Source organism: Nuphar pumila, chromosome 14 (genome assembly GCF_984573655.1).
Source record: "Nuphar pumila chromosome 14, dmNupPumi1.hap1.1, whole genome shotgun sequence".
Classification (NCBI taxonomy): domain Eukaryota; kingdom Viridiplantae; phylum Streptophyta; class Magnoliopsida; order Nymphaeales; family Nymphaeaceae; genus Nuphar; species Nuphar pumila.
Window position 1 is genome coordinate 70,869,549 of NC_143262.1, and position 15,192 is coordinate 70,884,740.

General features: G+C 35.7%; 1 protein-coding gene across 1 annotated transcript in view; it reads left to right on the forward strand.

The window, feature by feature from the left end:
* The window catches only part of LOC149816941 (uncharacterized), a 48,131-nt gene extending 35,309 nt beyond the window's left edge, over positions 1-12,822 (forward strand). Inside the window, exon 3 of the transcript XR_016427578.1 lies at positions 12,612-12,822. The gene's annotated coding sequence lies outside the window, so the exon portion shown is untranslated. The remainder of the gene's footprint in view (positions 1-12,611) is intronic.
* Positions 12,823-15,192: the final 2,370 nt, after the last annotated feature.

The window sequence follows — 15,192 nt, forward strand, 5'->3', positions numbered from 1 at the left end:
TCCATTTTCACGTTTTTTATAAAAAAAAATATGTTTTTTTATAACAATAAGGTGGTCGAATGGGCGTTTGACCCCAGTTTACCACCTTATATACGAGGCGTGCACCTCATGCATGAGGCATGCCTCACATAAAAAGTGTGCCTCACTGCGTATGAGGCGCACGCCCCATACCATCATGCGCTTTATACATGCACATTGCAGCAAAGTGTGTTGCACCTTGCTTGGGGGCACACTTTTCTTAAGAACTAATTTAATATCATTCACTCCCTTCTTGTCTTCTCAAGTGATGATCATATCATCTACGTATAATAACAAAATAACATTATGTGCATTGGAGTTCTTAACAAACGAAGCAATAACAGTATAACATGATTTAAAACTAAGCATTATCATTAAGCCACTAAATCTATCATATCAGGCTTTAAGCTCATGTTTCAAGCCATACAATGCCTTATGCAAGTATAATATCTTATCCTTAGAGATGTTCAAACCTGGTGGAACCTCCATGTAAATCTCCTTCTTTAAGTCACCATTTAGAAATGTGTTTTTAACATCCATTTGGTAAATAGGCCAATTCTTAGTGGAGGCTGACTATTAAGGTCTATTAAGTAGTTTGATGTGCTACAGGTGCAAATGTTTTCTCATAATTTACTCCCATACCCTTGAGAATACCTCTTAGCCACTAGCCTAGTTTTATATCTTTCTAGGATTCCGTCACTCCTGGTTTTAACTTTGTACACCCACCTACATCCTATATGTTTTTTGCCTAGAGGTAAGTCTTGAATATCCCATGTCTTTGCCCTTTCTAAAGCATTTAACTTAGTTTTCATGGCCTCAATCCATTTTGGGTACTCTTTATCTTGATAGTATGTGTTTGGTTCAATGTACGAGTGAATTAAGGCAAAGCAAACTCTATATTTGGGTGAGAAGGATTCATAACAAATTTTGTAGGTGATCTAGTGACCCCAGTAGATCATCTAACACTGGTAGCTTCCATAGATTGGTTCATATATTTTTTTAAAGCACATTGAGGCTTCTCGTGACCACATCTAGCACTTATATTGAGATTCTTCAATATTGACTTCATCATTATTGATATTCTCCACAATAGAATCATCAACATTATCAATGTCTATTCATTACTAACATCACAATCTATATTTTTAAACAGAAAATCAAACAAGAAAGAGTACACAGTTTCTTTCTTAGGCTTTTACAAATCATAATAAGATGCCTTTTCAATGAAAGTAACATTTCTTGAGACATAATTTATCAGTTTTGGGATCAAAACATCTATACCCCTTTTGATTTTCAACATAGCCCAAGAAATCATTAGGGGAGAGTTTGTCACCTGTCATTCAAGACAAAACATTTGCAACCAAGGGTTCTAAACCTATTGTAATATGGGGTTATTTTAAAAAGCTTTTCAATAGGTGAAATATTTTTTAGAGAAATTGAAGGCATCTTATTAATTAGGTAAACAATGGTTAACACAACTTCGACCCAATTTTTTTTTGGTAAATTGTTTGAAATAAGTAATGTCCTTGTGATCTCAATGATATGTCTATGTTTTCGTTCTGCAAGTCCATTTAATTGAGGTGTGTGTGGTCAAGATCTTTGGTGAGTAATCCCATTTGTGTCTAAATAATTTTTAAATTCAATTGATAAAATTTTTCTCCTTGAATCCTAGCGAAAGATACAAATAACGTTTTCTAACATATTCTTTACAAGATTATGAAAGGTTTTGAAAGTGTTAAACACATTCGATTTATGCCTAAGAAAATAAATCTAAGTATATCTTGAAAAGTCATTCACAAAGATAACATAGTAATTGGTGTGGGACCCCAAACATCTGAATGTATTAATTCAAAACGCTTAGAAGATACACGTTTTTTGTCTAAAATGTAAACTTTTCATTTTACCAAGGATGTAATCAATACAATGAAAAACTTCAACATTACAAAAATTTCCCAAATTTGAAAATTGAGAAAGTTTTGATACACTTGGATGTCCTAAAAGTTTATGCCGCAAGTTTACATCAAAATTTTGGACATTACAACAAAATGCATTCTTTGGTAAATGAAGAAAATCTATGATGTAGAGGCCTTCCTCAATCAGCCCCTTCGACTGGCGATCATGCATGTAACAATCATGTGATGAGAATGTGTTCTTACAATCATGGTCAGTGATTTGAGAAACGAAAATAAGATTTAGGTTTAATTTTAGAATAAATCTAATTTGTATTTTCAAAATTTTCTATCCCTTTAATATTAAGGCAAGTTTCATCAGTTAAGCTTTTGAATCAATATAACATTCGTAAAGAAAATTAATGTTTGGAGTCATATGAAAAGAAGTATTGGAATCTAAAAGCCAAGAAGACATACCTGGAGGAAATGAAGAAAAAATAGCTGCCCCAGTGTGATCATTGCAAAAAATTCTCTGCTTTTTAGGGAAGGAGAATTCTCGCAAGGTCCACTTGACCTTTGGAAAAAGATTTTTGAAAATAACTTGCCACGATTTTTTGAAAATGCGAGAAAACTGGGAGACGGGGCTCGCTCGTCGGTACGAGATTCAACCGTTCCTAGCACTTTTACCAGGGGTAATTGAACCAAGAATCGAATTTATGCCTTTGCTTTGCCCAAATTTGCCTAAGAGATTATTCTAAGTCCTAAATGCATATAGAATCATGCTTGTGCTATGAATTTAACTTTGAAAAATACTATGCATGCTTTGGAAAATTGTTTTGTTTTGAAAATACTTAGAAAAATGTTTCGAAATTTTGTTTCAAGTGAATTTCGAAATTGGTTTAGAAAATATTTAGAAAACCTTTGTGAATGAAATGCTTTAGAAATTTTCGAAATCATTTTGAAATGAATTCGAAAAATTACTCTGAATTCTGAAATTGCTTTGAAAATTGAATTGAAAATAACTTGAAAAAAATGATTGGAAATGAATTTGAAAATTGTATGAAAATTGAATGAAGTAATTATTGAAAATACTTCAAAATTGAATTTTAAAAATGACTTGATATTAAACTAAAATAATTCAGAAATGATTGACAAATTAACTTGAAAAGTACTTAAAAAAATGAAATATTCTTGAAAATACTTCGAAATTGGGTCAACTTTAAAAAAAAATAATAACTTGAAATAACTTTGAAGATAGAAATGGTTTTCGAAATCAACCTGAAATTGAGATTTGGAATTGAAAGTTCAAATTGAAGTTTAGAATTGAAATTGAGATTTAGAATCCAAACTGAAGTTGAAGTTGAAGTTGAAGTTGAAGTTGAAGTTGAAGTTGAAGTTGAAGTTGAAGTTGAAGTTGAAGTTGAAGTTGAAGTTGAAGTTGAAGTTGAAGTTGAAGTTGAAATTGAAATTGAAATTGTAGAGAATTAATTTTAGAAATAAAGAATTAGATTTTAGCAGACAAGTTTCTGTAATTTGAGTGTTTCAGAGGTTAAACCGACTCAATTTCTCCCAAATTTGTGGGAAAAGCTGCTCAATTCAACCAAGCAACAACTCTAATTTACAGAAATGAAAAATCAATACTGGTTTGGAAATGGTGACTTCGAGAAGCCACTGTTCTATTTCAAGAAATGGTCTTGTTACAAAACTTGAAGTTCTGTAACCAGTCTTGGTTTTTAGCAGAATTGGAATATTAAATGAATATGAAAGTTTATGAAATTTAAGATGGATAAACTAGACACAAAATGGAGAAAAACCCTTTTTACAAATTTTGAAAATGATTTTTCATTAGAGAGAGCTAATCTAAACAAAATGAGATAAGATTTAAGTAATGCTTAATGAGGCAAAATGATAGGGTTCTGATTTTCGATTAGAATCAAATATGAAATATCCATAGAAATTGATAAAAATTTACAAAGGTAAATTAGACATGCAAAGGAGAAAAATCCTTTTTACAGATCTTAAAAATATTCCATTGGAGAGATTCAATCCAATCAAGTTGGCCTAAAACCTGTGTAAAGCCTGACAAAAAAAAAATGACAGGGTTCTGATTTTTTATCTAAATGGTAGATGAAAAGAAAATAAAAATTTATGAAAATTAGCATGTATAAACTAAACATTGTAAGGGAGAAACTCCTTTTTATAGATCTGGAAAATGATCTCCCATTAGGGAGATATGATTGCAGCAAATCAATCCTAGGTCTGAACAATGCCTGAGATTGCAAACAGATAGGGTCTCGGTTTTAAATGCAAAAGAAATAGAAATCACCATAAAAATTGTTGAAATTTTACATAGATGAATTAGACATGCATATAAAGATCTTTTTTACCGATCTCGAAAATGATCTCCCATTAGGGAGATTTGACTCTGACAAAATGACTAAAATCTGAGTCATTAAAATGATATAATGTGATAGGGTCATGGTTTTTGACCAAAATCAGGTATGAAAACACTTTAGAAATTGCTAAAAATTGGCATGAACAAACTAAATTCAATGCTGGAGACACAACTTTTTACGGATCAGAGAGATCATCTCTCGTTAATGAGAAATCACTCTCGCAAGTTGGTCTAATTTCAGGTAAAATCTGGACGGTCCAGAATGACAGGGTCCGAATCCTGATTTTTAAAAGGGGTCAAATCAAGTCAGATTGATCTGATTTTTTGTGGAGATCCTAAAAACATATGCATGAAGATACAATACAATTTTCAGATAAAAATGACTTCGATGAGATCTATAGAAACCATCTTTTGAAAAATATCATCCATGAATGTAATTTGCTTTGATCGTGTTCAATTACCTTTTATTTGTCATCTTTTTGTTCAACTCATAAGGAGGAAATATGTTGTAGGAGATAGGTCATGGAAAGGGAAACATATGGTGATTGGAAGAGAAGTTTTGGGCTTTGGAAATGTTTGCTAGGTGCCTTAGCTGAGTTCTAGTAGCGTGTGTGAGTCAAATTAGGATGGTAGAGTGAACTAGTTTTTTGGAGGGACTAATGGTGTGATAAATACCTTTCTTGATAAAATTTCCAAGCCTTTTGAGAAGTGCTAGAGATTCAAGCTTCATGGTTAGCCAATGGTAGAATATAGAGCAGGTTGCAGTGCCACCTTTTGAGGGAATCTAAAGAAGATGAAATTAATGAATGCATGGCACTCATAGATCCGGTTTCTCACTTCTAAACGAGTGACCAAGATGATAATGTTACTCAGACTTTCTATTGGACCTGTTTGTTACCTTCTTGAACTTGGTATGGCTTTCTTGCTAAAAAATGATTTATAGGGTTGGAGACCATCTCCTGCAACAAGGATTTTTGCTTAGTTGTTGTCCCTTGACAAAGTGAATACTCATGAAAATTTGAAGATAAAGGGCCTATTTATGGCTCAAATCTATACCGATTTTTAAAAGGGGTCAAATCAACTCAGATTGAATAGGCCAACATTGAAAATATGGATTGAAGGTAATTGAACATGATCAAAGCAAATTACATTCATGGATGATATAATTTTGAAAAAGAAACATCATCTAATGTAAAAATTAAATAAAACAATGCATTAGATCTATTTGATATTGCCAATTGAAGGAGAATTTGATCTATGGAAGATCAAATTCCATCTTCTTGATGGCTTAAAAAAAAAGCAAAAGAAAATAGAAACTACAAAATATAAATCAAATCAAACAAAGAAGGAGAAGAGGATTACCTTGCACCAAATGAGGAAGAAGGAGAGGAGAAGCTCCAAGGGTGGCGCCAACTCCAAGGAGAGAGGGGAGAGAGAGGAGAGAAAGAAAGAGAACTACTACTTTCAAGGGAGTTCTCAATTTCTTTCAAGTTATGGAAAGAGACCCTCAAGGGGTCTTATTTATAGCCCAACTTGGGGGTATTTTTGGGCATCAAAAACTTAGAAAATATCTCAAGATTGGCGCCAACCCCATGTGGGGCATTTTCATTTTTTTAAATGGGAAAAATTGCCACTTTGGAAAATTTTGACACATGGCACCCCTTTGCAAGTGGGTGCCCATGTGGGTCTTTTCCAAGTTTCATAAATGGGTAAAATGGGCAGTTGATTAAAACCTTGACACATGACATCACTTTGCAAGTGATGCCCATGTGTGTTTTTAAAAGCAAAAAGGGGGGGTTTTAAAAGTAGATTTAAAAACAAATTTGATTTAATTTTGAAAATGCCAAGTGGCACCCCCTTCTTTGAAAAATGTATTTTTTCTTTTTTATTTTAAAATTAAGATGAAAGGTTTAAAAATACAAGTGAAAAAGATGAGAAATAAAAGGGGAATTTGAAAATAACGGATTTCAATTGGATTTAAGATTCAATTTTGATTTTCGAAATCCAAATTGAGTTAAAATTGGATCCAGATTGAATTTTGAGAAATTTTGCAAAAATATTGAATTTGGATTTGAAATTCAAAGATTATTTTTGAAATTGAGATAAAAATTGAATTTTGAATTTGAAATCCAAGAATTGATTTTGAATAAAAATTGGATGTTGAATTTGGATCTGGATCCATTTTGATATTTCAAAATCTAGGGTATTTTTCAAAAGATGGATTTGAATTTGAAATTCAAAAATTGATTTTGAAATTAGGATAAAAATTGAATTTTGAAAAATATCTGGATCTAAGGATTTGAATAAAAATTGGATATGGATCTTGATAGAAGGAAATTGATCTGAAATGGCAATCGAACCCTGAATATGGATTTTTGAAAATTGAAATGAAAACCCCAAATTCACGATGAAAATTGGGATTTGGATTTTGGATCTTGGATCAAACTCAGTGGATGGAATTGAATCTGGATTAGAATCCAAGAAATAAACATAGATTTCAGATGTCAGATGATGAAGTGGATCTGAGTCTGAGTTCAAAACTCAGAAATTGATTCAATTATCGTTCTGAATGGATAGGAAGGTGGATTCAGATGAAAATGGATTTGAAATGATTAATTGAATCCTGGATATCTGATGGGATATTTCAGGTTCAATGAATAGATTGGACTCTGGATATGGATTATAAAATAAATCAGATGAGAAATCCAGGTCCGGGATGAAAGTTGGACACCAGATCCAGCATTGGATCCGATATCCGAATTGAAATGGATTGGATCTCGGATATTTTTTTTGCCCTGCAGGGGTAGAAATACGGTGCAGTACTGGTCTGAACTAATTTGAATTGGATAAAATCAAAATAAACTAAATTGAAAGTCAATTATACTCAGGTGAACTAAATTCAGAGCTAAAACACTACCTCAACTGACTGAGGTTAGCTCAATTTGGACTGAATTGAGCTCAAACGAGCTAAAATGAGCTAAAATGAAGGTCTGAGAATGCAGAAAGTCATTTTGAACTAGAACCGGACCATTTAAAGTCTTGATGAACTCATATTAGACTCATGGGAATAAGATCTTCTGGGTTTAACTGACTTGGGGACAGTTTGGTTAAATTTTGAGCTAAAAATGAGCCCATTTCTTGAGAAATAAATTAATTTTAGCTGAAATGGTCAGAAATGATCAAGGTTCGCTCATCGTGAGCTCAAGAGAGCTAGAAATGACAGACATTCTAACAATTCTGAACTTAAAATGAGCTTGGCTAGGTCTGACTGACAGAAAGGCTAAGGGTGACTCTGGGGTAAAATGATAATTTTATTGACAAATTGAGGGTAGACTGATCTCTAGACTGGGGTAAACCTAGGGGTGAGACTCGACACTGCCCTGCAGGGGTTTGGCATCTGCGAAAAGAGATGTCCGGAACGGACCTGCAAATTTTAGGGTGTTTACACCCAGTAAAGGAAGATATTTTGAGTAAAGGTTGAAAAACTACAAGATGGTGAGAAGACATGTTCCTAATTGACATATTTGCTTTACTTTCTTCTCTCGCCTTTGACTATTAAAAAGTTTCTACCATAACCATTTTTTCTACTTTCTTACTCAATTTGGGTCAATATGGTTTAATATGCCCCGGTTCATTGCAATGGTGAAACACAATTTTCTTTTTGGGTTCATACTCATTGCCTTGCTTGAAGAAGTGAGGGGACTTAGAAGGTTTTGGTGTTGGAGCCGCACCTAGATACCGTTAGAACAGAATCTCCTCCACTGCTGGAAGATCTAAATTTTTTTAATATATTCTCCTCCAACGTCTCATCGATGGATGGAATGTTCCCTCTATGTAATAAAGAGGCCTTCACTTGATCATACTCAAATCGAAGGCCAATGATGAATTAAAAGAATTGCTTCGCCTTAATTTTCTTTTAGCGAAGCTCTACATCAAGTAAGCAATGCCACTTAGGCTCCAACATCGCAAGCTCGTCCCAAAGTTGGGTAAAAATACTATGGGCATGTTTGAAAGTGAGAAAGATTTAGGAAAAGTGAAGGTAGGAAGGAAAAATGTACGGATTTTCCTATCTTTCCAAACGAGAGAAATTTTCTCTAAGAGTTTTTCTAAAATGTGCATTTTTTTATAGGAAACATTCCTCCAGGGTGGAAGAATGTTTTCTACCAAGGGAAAATGGTGATTTACACTCCCCACTACTCATCTCACCGCATCTCACTACCACCACCCACCATCTAACCATCACCACCTATCAAAGTTCACGATCAAGAGAATTCCGGCTTGAATGCCGGAATTAGCAGAGGAGAGAAGACAGAACTGAATCTGACAGAGATCAGATCCTGATCGTGCTCTGACTGTCGGCGAGCAACAGCCGGCAGCGGCTACAGGACGTCTGAATATACACAAGGATGGTAATGTTGGAGCGACGCTGGAGTGCACCGACAAGGGGATCTGCCGGCGACCCCCCAGACTGCTCAACTCGGCAAGAGAACCAGCGTTAGCCACGCAGGCAGACGTGATTACCCAGGGCTTAAACCAATAGAGAACTAAAAGGAAGAATCACAACCAAGAATTTTGGCGGCCTTGGAGGTTTGAATGACCCGACTAGCAGGGAACTCCGGGTGGAGCTTGACCTGCTGACCTGGGCAAATTATCGAAGCCCCCAAAAATATAGTAGCGGAGATAAAAATCTGAATTTGCAGGTCAGCTAAATTACAGAATTCAATTGAGAGAGATGATAAGATTCTATACCGATTGCAGGCGGAGGAATCCCACATTCTGATCAGTGACCCAGGCCTTCCCTCAAACCGAGTTGGGCGCTCTTAACAGAGGGTGATCCAGCAGGGAATTCTGGCCTACTGAATTGGCCAGAATTCAGCAGCAGACGTCAATTGCAGAGAACGTTGGCTGCTGCAAAGGGAGTCAGGCAGCAGAGAAACACGCTGCTCATCCCGACTGCAGGTCTGAGAGAACCACGCTCAGACAGTCATCATTCCAGCGATGATGGCGTTGGAATTTGCAAAGGAAAGAAGGAAGAAAGAAGGCGAGAGGATAAGAAGGCGAAGAAGAACCACCACCACCAATTCCTCTTCTTTTTCTTCCCTTCATTTTTCCCTTTATTTTTCTAAACAAGTGAAAAAAATTCATTTAGAAAAATTATCATATCAAAACTTCTCATAGGAGAATTTTCTTTTCCTATGAGTTTTTCTTGCTTCCAAACATGCCCTATAGTATTCCCCTTATGGTCATTCTTCCTTGTTGCATGGACCGAACCTTGTTTTATAGATATATATGGGAAATATCTCACATGGAGAACATCCTTTTGATAAAGTCCCATGCTTGTTTGGAATAATCAAATTTGGCAAGATTGGAACACACCATGATGTCCATGCTATTAATGGGCCATATCATAACCTTTGAATGACACATCTTCCATTCCTTTCACTTTATCTCATATTCTGCAATGACTTTAGTCTTTTTATCCCCTTGGAGCTCCACGGTTTTCTCATTCTCTATTTATGTAAGGATTAATTGAGGTTCTTTTTCAGAACCTTCAACCAATCCCCACAAACCTTACATATATCTGATGTTTCATGGAGTTGATCCACATCACATGGTTGAATGAGTTGAGTTTATAAAAGAGGAAGTCCACAACTTTCTTGTCATCCTTGGTATATATAGAGAGAGATTCAATCTCAACTAGCCCACAAACACACAAGCACGACCACCAATGTCACCAAGGATCAAGAGCTCAAGACTTTGATATGGTGTACAAAGATAGGAGCTCAAATGCCTCTTATGGGCAAGAATACAACTGCAACAAAGCACTCACAAGAATCACAAAAGAGAGAGAGAGAGAGAGAGAGAGAGAGAGCACTTAAAAAATAATTATTTTATCAACTTAAAGTTCATCAAGAATAATGCATAAAAGAGAGAATGGGGAGATCCCATTTTATATACACAAGGGCCAAGTCTGTCCTTGCAATTGAAATACAAAAAACAAAAAAAAAAAGAAAACAAGAAAAAATAAAAAATACATTAAGCCCTAAATACATTCTACTATTACTATAAGTATATACATACATAATATATATATAATATAAATATGAGAAAATTAGAATATTTAACATATATGTGTGTATCATGCTAAATGAGTTTTCAGATTTTCCTATGTTTTCTTTGCAATTTTGACCTCATATATACTTGTGTGAAAAATCTTAGGAGATACTAAAATATTCAAATATCTTGCTTTAATATATATATATATATATGTGTGTGTGTGTGTGTGTGTGCATGTATTATATATAATGTATTATATACATAAATAAATTAAATGAAGAGCCTTGACTTGCCCGAGTCACCAAGTTGGGTGTGGCTCATTTAATACCAAGGTTACTGGAAGCGCGCTTCTTCGAAACGCGTTTTGGAAGTGTGAAACGTGTTGGGAAGCGCACCTAAAAAATGGAAATCATGCTTTCCAATTTAGGGGAAGCACACTTTTCATTTTGGAAGCTATACATCTTCTTAGACAACTTATTGAAAGATATAGAGAGAGGAACAAAGATTTGCATATGGTTTTTATTGATTTAGAGAAGGCATACGATAGAGTACCTAGGGACGTTCTCTGGTGGACAATGATGAAGAAAGGTGTTTCTCTCAAGTACATTAGTATAATTAAAGATATGTATGAAGGAGTAGTAACCAATGTCCGCACTTGTGGAGGGGTGACAACCAATTTTCCGATAACGGTTGGGTTACATCAAGGATCTGCTTTAAGCCCTTTCCTATTTGCGATAGTGATGGATGAGCTTACGAGATCAATTCAAGAAAATGTACCGTGGTGTATGTTGTTTGCTGATGATATTGTTTTGATTGATGAGTCTAGAGCTGGGGTTAATGCTAAGTTAGAATTATGGAGACAGACATTGGAAGCTAGAGGTTTTAAGTTGAGTAAGAGTAAGACTGAATATATGGAATGTCGGTTTAGTAAGCAACGAAGTAGTGATGGGAGTGTAGTGAAGCTTGGTGAGCAAGATATACCGGTGAATGATTATTTCAAATATTTGGGATCCATCATTCAAAAGTATGGAGAAATTGATGGAGATGTAAATCATAGGATAAAGGTTGGGTGGATGAAATGGAAAAGTGCTACTGGAGTGCTGTGCGATCGTAGAATGCCATTGCGGTTGAAGGGAAAGTTTTATAGGACGACTATTAGACCCGCTTTACTATATGGTACGGAATGTTGGGTTGCCAAGAGACATCATATTCAAAAAATGAGTGTAGCTGAGATGCGGATGCTTAGATGGATGTGTGGAAATACAATAAAAGATAAGATTCGGAACGAAGAGATACGTAAGAAGGTAGGTGTTGCACCCATTGAAAATAAGATGCGAGAGAATCGTTTACGGTGGTTTGGACATATTCGGCGAAGGCCTAATGATGCTCCAGTTAGAAGGTTGGTGAAATGGGAAAATATATTAGTTAAAAGAGGTCGGGGTAGGCCTAGGAAGACTTGGATGGAGATGATAGGAAAGGATATGAATGCTTTGAACCTCACCGAGGACATGGCGTTGGATAGAAATGATTGGAGGAAAAGGATTCATGTGGAAGACCCAAAATGAATTTCTTTTTTGGTTCATATCGCTGACCCCAATTGTTTTAGGATGAAGGCGTAGTTGTTGTTGTTGTTGTTGTTGTTACACTTTTCATTTTGGGGAAGCGCGCTTCCTCCTTTTTTCATTTTTTTTTGTATTTTTATTTTTATTTTTTTCTCTTTTTTGCTTCCCCCTCGCTTCTGGTTCGCTTTCTGGGTCGGTTCCGAGACGACTCTTGGTTCACTTCTAAGTCGTCCCACGCTTCTGCTTCCTAAAATTTTGAAAGTGCCTCTCTTCCTGCTTCCGCTTTCCGTATCGCTTCCTCGACTGGCAACTCTGTTTAATACCAAGTTCTGAAAATGCCAACCATGATAGGGAACAAAACTATAAGGCTTCAGAAACCACATGTCCAGTCTGGCGTTGTCAGTCTTGAGCTTCCTAACTTGGAACGTTGTATTCCATCTCAAAGCAATGAAGGACAAATCGCAATATTTCATTTATTCCATAGATAATTTTATGAGATTATGTGAGGGAGCGGTCTGATTGATTGGATGTTGGCAATAAATTAGTTTTTTTTTTCTCCACAGTATTCCAAGGTACTAGGTTAAATCTGTCAGGCTATTCTCAGTTGCAAGGTCTAATGCCATGCTAGTTATAAAAGAACCATGTTCAAGAACTTTACTGACATTAGCTTGATCATTTCTTATGCTTCAGATTCATGTGAAAAGGGATATGGGATTCACTGGATTGCAATATAATGAGCTGAAATTGTGTTATTTACCTTCTTCATTCAAGTCATCTTCATGGGGAGAAAGTACAAGGTGATTGTATTGCGCAGATTTTTGTAACTTATATTATCGAAGATTTTTTTGTCTGCCATCATGTTTGTAACAGTTCACTAAGCTGAAAACAATATACATAAAAATGATCAAAAGACTGTTTTGTTCTTCAAATCCACTGTGGTTGCATGGTCGAAACCTCCAGTCTGCCTAGTCGACAAGTTTGGCCCAATGAAGGAGTCCTTACTGATCTTGCTGCATCAAAATAGCTTATGGCACAGACTGAGTATTTGGTAACAGTGTCTTAAAGCTCAGGACATACATGCCTAGACGTAGTCCGGAGAAAGCACACTTGCAGCGTGTTTGGCTTTTGGTTTTGAAAGCCCATTACTTGGAATGGAGAATTCTGTTTCACCTACAGTAACCATAATTGCGGGATGGGCCGGCCGGTAAATTAACTAATCTGCTTGTAATTCAGCTCAGTTGAGTTTAGCAATGTTCTTGTTTGGGTTTGTAAAATAAAACTCGTAATCCAATATGATATTTGTTAGATAAATGAGCCAAGTTTGAACATGGGCTATTCAGCTCGGTTCAGCATGTGAAGATCACTTTCTATATTTTGCAATTTGTTGCCAGGCATGTCTATAGATACAAAGAGGTTGGGACTTCGCTTCTTCACTTTTTATCATTCTTTCAAAAAGCCCACATTTGTATTAACAAGCCATAAGGTTTAATCTTTCTTCTTGTCTATTGTTTTTCCCCTTCAAATGAGCCAGCTCATGTTCATAACAACTCATTCAAGCTTAGGCTTGTTCAGTTTTTTTGTAAAGTGATGCTCAGCTGTGCTCTCATTCGACTAGTTTACCAGCACTAAATTCATATTTCATCTCATATCTGAAGCGGTATTCTTGGTTTAAATTTTAGGGATGCCCTTTCTACATCTTTCAGGGAAATATGGGTATGCAATGCATAAAATTCAGGGGAAAACAATACCCAACGACATGGGGGCCACGTTTGATACGTGGGACACATGGGACGAGTGTGTCTTGGCAAAAGAAGGGGTGTCAATCTTTTTGCCCCGCTGAAATGGGACTCAAGCATTGGTGGGGCGTGGTTGTCCTGTGTTTGATATGCACTGTGGGGTCCATGTGGGAACACCCTGTCCTGCAGAAAAAAAATGTTTAATAAATACATAATTAATAAGTTTTACAGGATGAAAAAAATGGCAGAAAAAAGGGGATAGCATGGGTGGATTTAATTCCGTTTTAACTTTATAGAATAAAGTCAAGAAACACACACACTACTACGCGGGCCAACACACCAGGGCTGTACATTGCAGATGATGGACACAGCCTCTGTGCATCGCAGGTATGATGGACGCCGCACGCTCATTGGCTATGGTAGGCCAGATGGGGATGTCTGCTTACTCCGATCTATGACTATTGTCAGCTTGCTGGGCTTTTGAAAGGTCTTTTTCATGCTTTTCTCAAATCTGAATGCATAGATGTATTCTAGATGCTTGAGGAATGGACGCTTGGATCATCCTATTCCAATACATGAATAGATTTTTATATAAGAATCGACCATCTATAAATTGCATAAATATTCAAGCTGAAAAGCTCACAACTTTTAATCGAAAAAACATCATCCAAGTGTTATTTTCTGGCAAATCGACAATGCTGAATGCATCAGCAGGGATAGATTTGCGAAAAATACCTCAAAAACCCCATTTGCTTGTTATAAGCTCCCAACTTTTTTACCATTGGGATTCGAACTTGCAACTTCTCAACACAATGTGACGTGCACTAGCTGCTTCTACCAGACAAAGGGGAGCTTACTCCTCAATATATATATATATATAGATAGAGAGAGAGAGAGAGAGAAGCTGGTAGCTACTAACCATCGTGTTAACCGAGCTTTTGAAGGGTTTTTCTATGTATTAATTAAATATGACCGTACACGTGCACACTCAATTTACTGGAAAATGACACTTGGATTATTTTTTTTATGAAAAACAACATTTTTAGGAAATTAGACCATCAATTTTTGAAACCTTATAAAAACCTAATGTAGTATTGGAATCGGATGACCCAAGAGTCGTTTCCTATAAAATCAACCATGTAGAACGCATCAGTATGGTCAAATTTAAGAAAAACATAAATCAAAAGCCCAGTTATCAGGGCGGTTAGTTTAGCAACTACCACCTCTCTCTATATGTATATACTCTCTCTCTCTCTCTCTCTCTATATATATATATATATATATATATATATATATATATATATGTTACAGGGATTCTTTTACGCCCTCATGTGTGTCCCTTTGTATACTATTTTTAAAAGAAAATTGAACAAAAATAATGTGTCCTTGTGACTTTATATATATATATATATATGTGTGTGTGTGTGTGTGTGTGTGAAAAGTGGCAGAGAGCAAACACTTTCAGGTTGTTTTGGCAAATATGATTCTGTAGATGTGTTTGACATGGTTGATATGCTAGAAAATGACATTTGGAT